The sequence below is a fragment of the Kogia breviceps genome, chromosome 3 (assembly GCF_026419965.1).
Source record: "Kogia breviceps isolate mKogBre1 chromosome 3, mKogBre1 haplotype 1, whole genome shotgun sequence".
NCBI lineage: Eukaryota > Metazoa > Chordata > Mammalia > Artiodactyla > Physeteridae > Kogia > Kogia breviceps.
Window position 1 is genome coordinate 101126359 of NC_081312.1, and position 6740 is coordinate 101133098.

A 6740-nucleotide genomic window follows, 5' to 3' on the forward strand; every position below is an offset into this window, starting at 1 on the left:
TTCCATGTTGAACATATTGATAAGATTTAGAATAGCTATTTTAAGGTCCTTGCCTGCTAATTCCATCATCTCTGTCTTTTCTGAGTTTGTTTCCACTGATCAATTTTTCCCCTGGCTTTGTGTCATGTTTTCCTGCTAATTTGCATGGTCGGTCATTTTCATTGCATGCTTTTCATGGTAACTTGTTGCATGTTGCATTTTGTTGTATTTCTTTTAAGAGTGTTGGGCTTTGTTTTGGCATGCAGTTAAATTATTGTGGATCAGTTTGAGGCTTGCTTTTCTGTGTTGTCATAGCATAAGAGCAGCTGTTTTCTCAGGCTTATTTAAACCTTTTATTAAGGTGTTCTCCTGAGTATGCCCCTCATATTACAGTCTTTTCACTCTAGCTGGTGGTAACAAGAACTAGTCCCAGCTGTGTGTGAGCTCCAGGAACTATTCAGCCTAGTGTTTTCCAGTGGTTCTTTCCCCAACCTCCTCGAGTTTCACCCCAATCATGTTGCAGATTAGACTCAGCCAAAGACTAGATCGTTCTGCTGATCTCTAGAGCTTTCTGTTTTTGCACAGCTTTTCCCTCCTTTCAGTATAGTGCCCCACAAGTTCTAGCCATAACAGCCTCTCCAAATTCCAATCTCTGTCTCCTCAACTTAGCAATACAAATTCTGGTTGAGTTCTCCCTCCCTGCACCCGGAAAACTTCCTCAAGGCAGTAAGCTGGGCCAATTTTAGGAGTCACAATGTTTGTTTCCCTTCTCTCAGTCCTGTTCTCTGTGTTCAACTCACTTTCCTTCTTTACAAGATCAATGATATGACCCTGAGATGCTTGAAATAGTCCAGGTCAAATAGATTATCTTTTGCTTCCTAGTTGGACCATGGCTTTCTTATACAGATTCTTCCCTAGAATTTCTTGGTTTTTTGTTTGTTTGTTTGTTTGTTTTTGCGGTACGCGGGCCTCTCACTGTCGTGGCCTCTCCTGTTGCAGAGCACAGGCTCTGGACGCGCAGGCTCAGCGGCCATGGCTCACGGGCCCAGCCGCTCTGCCGCATGTGGGATCCTCCCGGACCGGGCCACGAACCCATATCCCCTGCATCGGCAGGCGGACTCTCAACCACTGCCACCAGGGAAACCCTTTCCTAGAATTTCTACTTACCTTCATCTCTTATTGAGAGAACAAATATGGCCATAGCACTAAACTCTTCCAGCTTCTTATCTACCATTTTTGCTTGAAATCTATTCTACTTTTCTTGTGGAATACATTCTATCCTCTTGAACTGTTATTCTAATATGGAGTGATTGGCTTCTAGATCTGTCACTGTGTGGTCTTAGTAAGACTCCTCTACCCTGGTGAACACCATAGGAAGTTTTGTAGTGAACACTGGTAGATTCCCCAAATCACATCCCACCCAGATAATCAGTCTAGGTCAACAATGATAATCCCATTCACTTTGCTAGTGATTGGCTCAGAAATGTGGCTCAATTCTGGGTAATGAGACACAAGATAAATTAGCAAAGGGCTTCTGGTAAAGGTTTTCTTGTTCGTAAGAGGGAAGAAACACAGAAAACACAGCCCTTTTTCTTCTTTTGGACATTGTCAAATGTAGATATCACACCTAAGATTGTAGGAGCCATCTTGCTATCAGCTTGAGGCCGAAGCCAATGCTAAGAGATGACAGAAAACAGATATGGAAAGAACCTGGGCTCCAGGGCTTCCCTGGTGGTGCAGCGGTTGAGGGTCCGCCTGCCGATGCAGGGGACACGGGTTCGTGCCCCGGTCCGGGAAGATCCCACATGCCGCAGAGCGGCTGGGCCTGTAAGCCATGGCCACTGAGCCTGCGCTTCCGGAGCCTGTGCTCCGCAATGGGAGAGGCCACAGCAGTGAGAGGCCCAAGAACCTGGGCTCCAGATGGTGTCACAGTGTTAATGAATCAACTAATTCTGGAACCCCTACATCTGGATTATCCGTTTCCTTATTGCTTAAGCCAGTTTCTGTTTCTTAGAGATAAAATAATATTTTATATGGAAAACACTGTTGGATGCCTGTCCAATATTTTTTCTCCTTTTAAATAAATGTCAATATTTGTTTTGTTCTCCTATTGCTACCTTTTCATATCAGCATATTCTTACTTTATAGATGCAGTTTGCTTGATTATCTTCAGGAACACTAATTCACTTAACATCCTGTTTCCTGAATTAACTTTGTTTTCTCTAGAGTTGAATGTCCTATTTGTTCATCTTGGTTCTCCCATGCTGTTGGTTTTCCTAATGTCTGATGATTCTTAATTGCCCATTTATATTTTGGAATGCAAGACTAGGTTGATATATGGCTTATATTCATTCTCTTAATACTTAAAGCTCCATTTCCATGACTGATTTCTCTTCTTTATTGCAGGATTGATGAAAGGCTCTAGGTCAGGAACAGTCAGAAAAGCTCACATGGTAGCTAAAAAAAGGAAGACTTTAAAGGTGAGTCCTTTATTTTACTCATGAGTGGGCTGCATTTTAAATTTTCTTTCTTCTTTTCCTGCCTTTATGTTGTGAATTTAAAGAATTGTCTTTGACGGAACCTGATTGTCTGATCCCAAGACCTGACTGAGAGTCCCCCTCAGGCAGATTTTCCAATTTGATTAGAGTGGTAATCATGGCTTTATCCTGGGGCCAAACATTGCAGTCAGCTGCTCTATATATAGAGGAGTTGATGACTGGCTCAGTCCTCCAGGGCAGATCTTTAATTAGTTATCCATGGTCCACTCCTGCTCCCTGCCCTTGTTAACTCCTTGAAGCTCTTTGAGAAAAAGCATCTCTAATATATGTTTCAAATCTCTGCAATATGTTTAGGATGCAGTTTGCTCTGCTGTGCTTTCTCCATCAACTGCATGTCATCTTTATTAATTGATCTTGCTTTTGTGGACCTCTGGTGCATTGGATTGAATTAATCCTCAGTTCACAGTAATCAATTATCATCAGTCTACAATGCTCCATTGTCATTATGATCATCATTATTGGTACTACTATTACTATTATTTATTTTGGTCTTCATGCACCATTTCAACTCTTATTCTTCTTTATGGGGAGAATGTATTTTTACTTCATGTATGTTTGTATTTTTAACTTATATAAATGGTACTAAAAGATTTGTTTCTTTTTTTTCAGTCAACGTGTTTTAAATATATATCCACAGGGCTTCCCTGGTGGTGCAGCGGTTGAGAGTCCGCCTGCCAATGCAGGGGACACGGGTTCGTGCCCCGGTCCGGGAAGATCCCACATGCCGCGGAGCGGCTGGGCCCGTGAGCCATGGCCGCTGAGCCTGTGCATCCGGAGCCTGTGCTCTGCAACGGGAGAAGCCACAACAGTGAGAGGCCCGCGTACCGCAAAAAAAAAAAAAAAAAAAAAAATATATATATATATATATATATATATATATATCCACAATATTCTATAAATATACAATTAATACTTTAGAATGGAATCTGGTAGTCCATTATAATCGTCCACTACATTTATTTATTTATTTATTCTCTGGTGTTGGATACCTAGCTTACCTCCAACTCTATACTACCACAAACACTTCACAGGAATTCTTATTTCCCCATGTATTTCAACACTTGCTGTTTTTCTACTTTCTAATTTTTGCCCATCTGAGGGACATGAAGTAGTATTTCATTGTTGTTTTAATTTATATTTACTGAGCATCTCTTCCTAGCTACATGTTAACCACTTGGGTCCCCATCTGCAAATTGCCTGTTGGCCTATACTAGATTATGCTACTTTAATAACCAAAAAATTTTGTTGCCTTAAAAAAAGAAATGTTTATCTTTTGTTCTTGCTACATGTCCATAGTGGCTTGTCAGAGGGGCTCTAGTCTTTAGCCACTCAGGGACCCAGGATGATGAAGCAGCCATAATCTTGGACACTGCTAGTCATTATCCCAGAGGAAAAAAGAACATGATGAATCATGCATTGGCTCTGGAGCTTCCATCCAGAAATGACACAAATCATTTCCACTCACATTTCATTGCCATAGCTAGTTATATGGCCACATTTAACTTCAAGAATATGGGAAAGTACAATCCTACTGTCCAGAAGGAGAACTGAAAATATTTGGTGAACAACCATCATCTGTCCTTCTAGTCAATAAATATTCAGTTGTTTTTTTCCCCTCATAAAAAAAATACACCCCGGGATTTCCCTGGTGGTCCAGTGGTAAAGAATCTGCCTTCCAATGCAGGGGATGTGGGTTCAATCCCTGGTAGGGGAACTAAGATCCCACATGCTGCAGGGCAACTAAACCCGCGTGCCACAACTGTTGAGCTTGTGAGCCACAACTACAGAGCCCACGCACCCTGAAGCCTGCGTGCCACAACTAGAGAAAGAAAGCCCTCAGGCCACAGCTAGAGAGAAACCCAAGCAGACCGCATGCCTTAACAAAGATATCCCACATGCCTCAACAAAGGTCCCGTGTGCCGCAACTAGGTCCTGATGCAGCCCCCCAAAAAGGAAAATAAATAAATATTATTTTTATTTATTTATTTTTTAATTTATTATTTATTTTATTTATTTACTAAGACAACTTCCTACCTAAGGGAGTTGTCTAAACATTGTAGGGGAAGGAAATTTTTTCCTTTTACTCTTCTAGGTTCTCTGCTGGGGCCCCTATAACAAAAGACAGATTAACAAGAGAAAAAAATACAGAAGGTTATTCACATGAATATTTCATATATACATGGAAGAAACTCAGGAAAGAGTAACTCAAGGAGGGTGCTTAAAACTCTGGTTTATATAGCATCTTCAACAAAGGACAATAAATTCATAGAGAAATGACAGGACAAAGGAAATATTATTTTAGGCTTCCATTTTTTTAGGCTTCCATGGGCAAACTGTGGGAAGGTAAATATATAGGGAACTAATGGTAGATAGAGGGCAGTTAGTAAATTTGTTATGTAGATTCCTCTGGTTTTTCCAGGCTGATAGGGTCTGAAGTTACCTCTGGTGATTAACTTTTGTCCTTTCTAGTAGAGAAGGGAAGGGGGACACTTTTGAAAATTTATGTCCTGCTTTAAGGCAAATAGGAAGAGAGCAGGGAGCTTTTCTTGTATTTGCTTCTTCTCAATTGACTTCAGCTCAATATAGTTCTTATGACAAAGTGTCATATTTTGGGGTAACATATTTTGGTTTTCTGTATATTCCATACAGTCATCCCCACCTTCTATCCCGGGGATGCATATATTCCTTGCTTTGGCCCTGATTTCCTTCCCTGGGAGTAGCTACCTTGTTCTTTATCCTTTGCAACCCCTGGCTCTAGTTTCTGGAAGACTGTTTACTCTCCATCATCCTCTTTGGCCTTATCGGATGTAGGCATTACCATATTTCCTGCCCATTGATGGTTGGGGACCCTAGAGTCCTTTAAAGGCTCAAAGGGTCACAGACTTTTAAAGTTTACACTTAAACTTTCTTTGGCAATATAATGCTCTTCAAAAACTTACTAGTCTTATTTATTTGATTCCAGTCAGTTCCATATGACAGAGCTCATCCATAGTTATTTTCTAAATGAACTTCTTGGATTTGCTACATTTCTTTCTCATCCTATTCCCCACCTCTTCCCTTTCACTTAGTTGCAGGTAAGGTATTCAGCTTTTGTGGAAGAGCTGCACATTTAGACTCTATCCCAAGATCTCTTTTGTCAAATTAAAAGGAATTACTGAATACCTCACCTTCAGCTAGACTCTCACTTTGAGACAGCTTAATCCATTCAAAAGTTTTTATCACTGGATGAAATAGCCACAAACTTGACTTGATCCTTGAAAAAAGGCTGAGATTTTAATTGGCTTTTGCTCTTTCAAGTCCTTCTCATTTTTCCTTTCACTTGTTAGGGTCAAGAAGCAGTTATCACTTCCAACTGTGCAAGACCCCAGTTTTCTGTTCCCTCTCAATTTCCTTCCATTCCTACTTGGAAATGTGCCAGTTATTTTCTGAATTTATTTCAAATGCAGTCAACAGAAACTAATTCTCACTACTATCTTCTTCTCCCCTAGGGTTATTGCAGGTAGCAATTTTATCCAATATTTTGCCACTACATAACATGAATTGCTGTCCTTCCAACAACTGCTCACAGTTTTCTAACCACCTGATGACCAGCTCCTAATCACTGCCACAAATTTTAGATAATATTGTTTGGTAGGACCCCACTTCTCTATCAGTCAGGATAGACTAAATTATGCTAGGGTGACAGATGACCATGAAATCTTAACGGCTCAAACCTACAAAGGAGTATTTCTGGGTCACTGCGAGTCAGCAGGAGTCTCCACTTATCAGAGCCACTCAGAAACCCAGGTTAATGGAGTCACCACCATCACTAACATTGCTTGTCACTACACCAAAGGGAAAAAAATGTGGTAAGCTGCACAATGGCTCTGCTTCTGCAGAACCATTTAAGAACTTTAAGCTTCTGCTTAGAAGTGTCACTTGTCACTGAAATTTCACTGACTAAGCAAGTTATATGGCACTTCTAACTTCATGGAGACAGGAAAGTGTAATCCTATCACATATCCAGGAGGAGAATCAGAGATATTGGGGGAATGGAACTAATGACTACCAGTCTCACATACTTTGTCCATTTTTATTGTGGCTCCTGTCATTTTCTTGTTACTTGTTAGAGTTCCTTGTAGGGTCTAGAAGGTATTGCTCCCTCATCAGTTTTCAGTGTTGAAATTATCTTCTCTCTGCCATTGATCTGTTAACTTTGTCTAT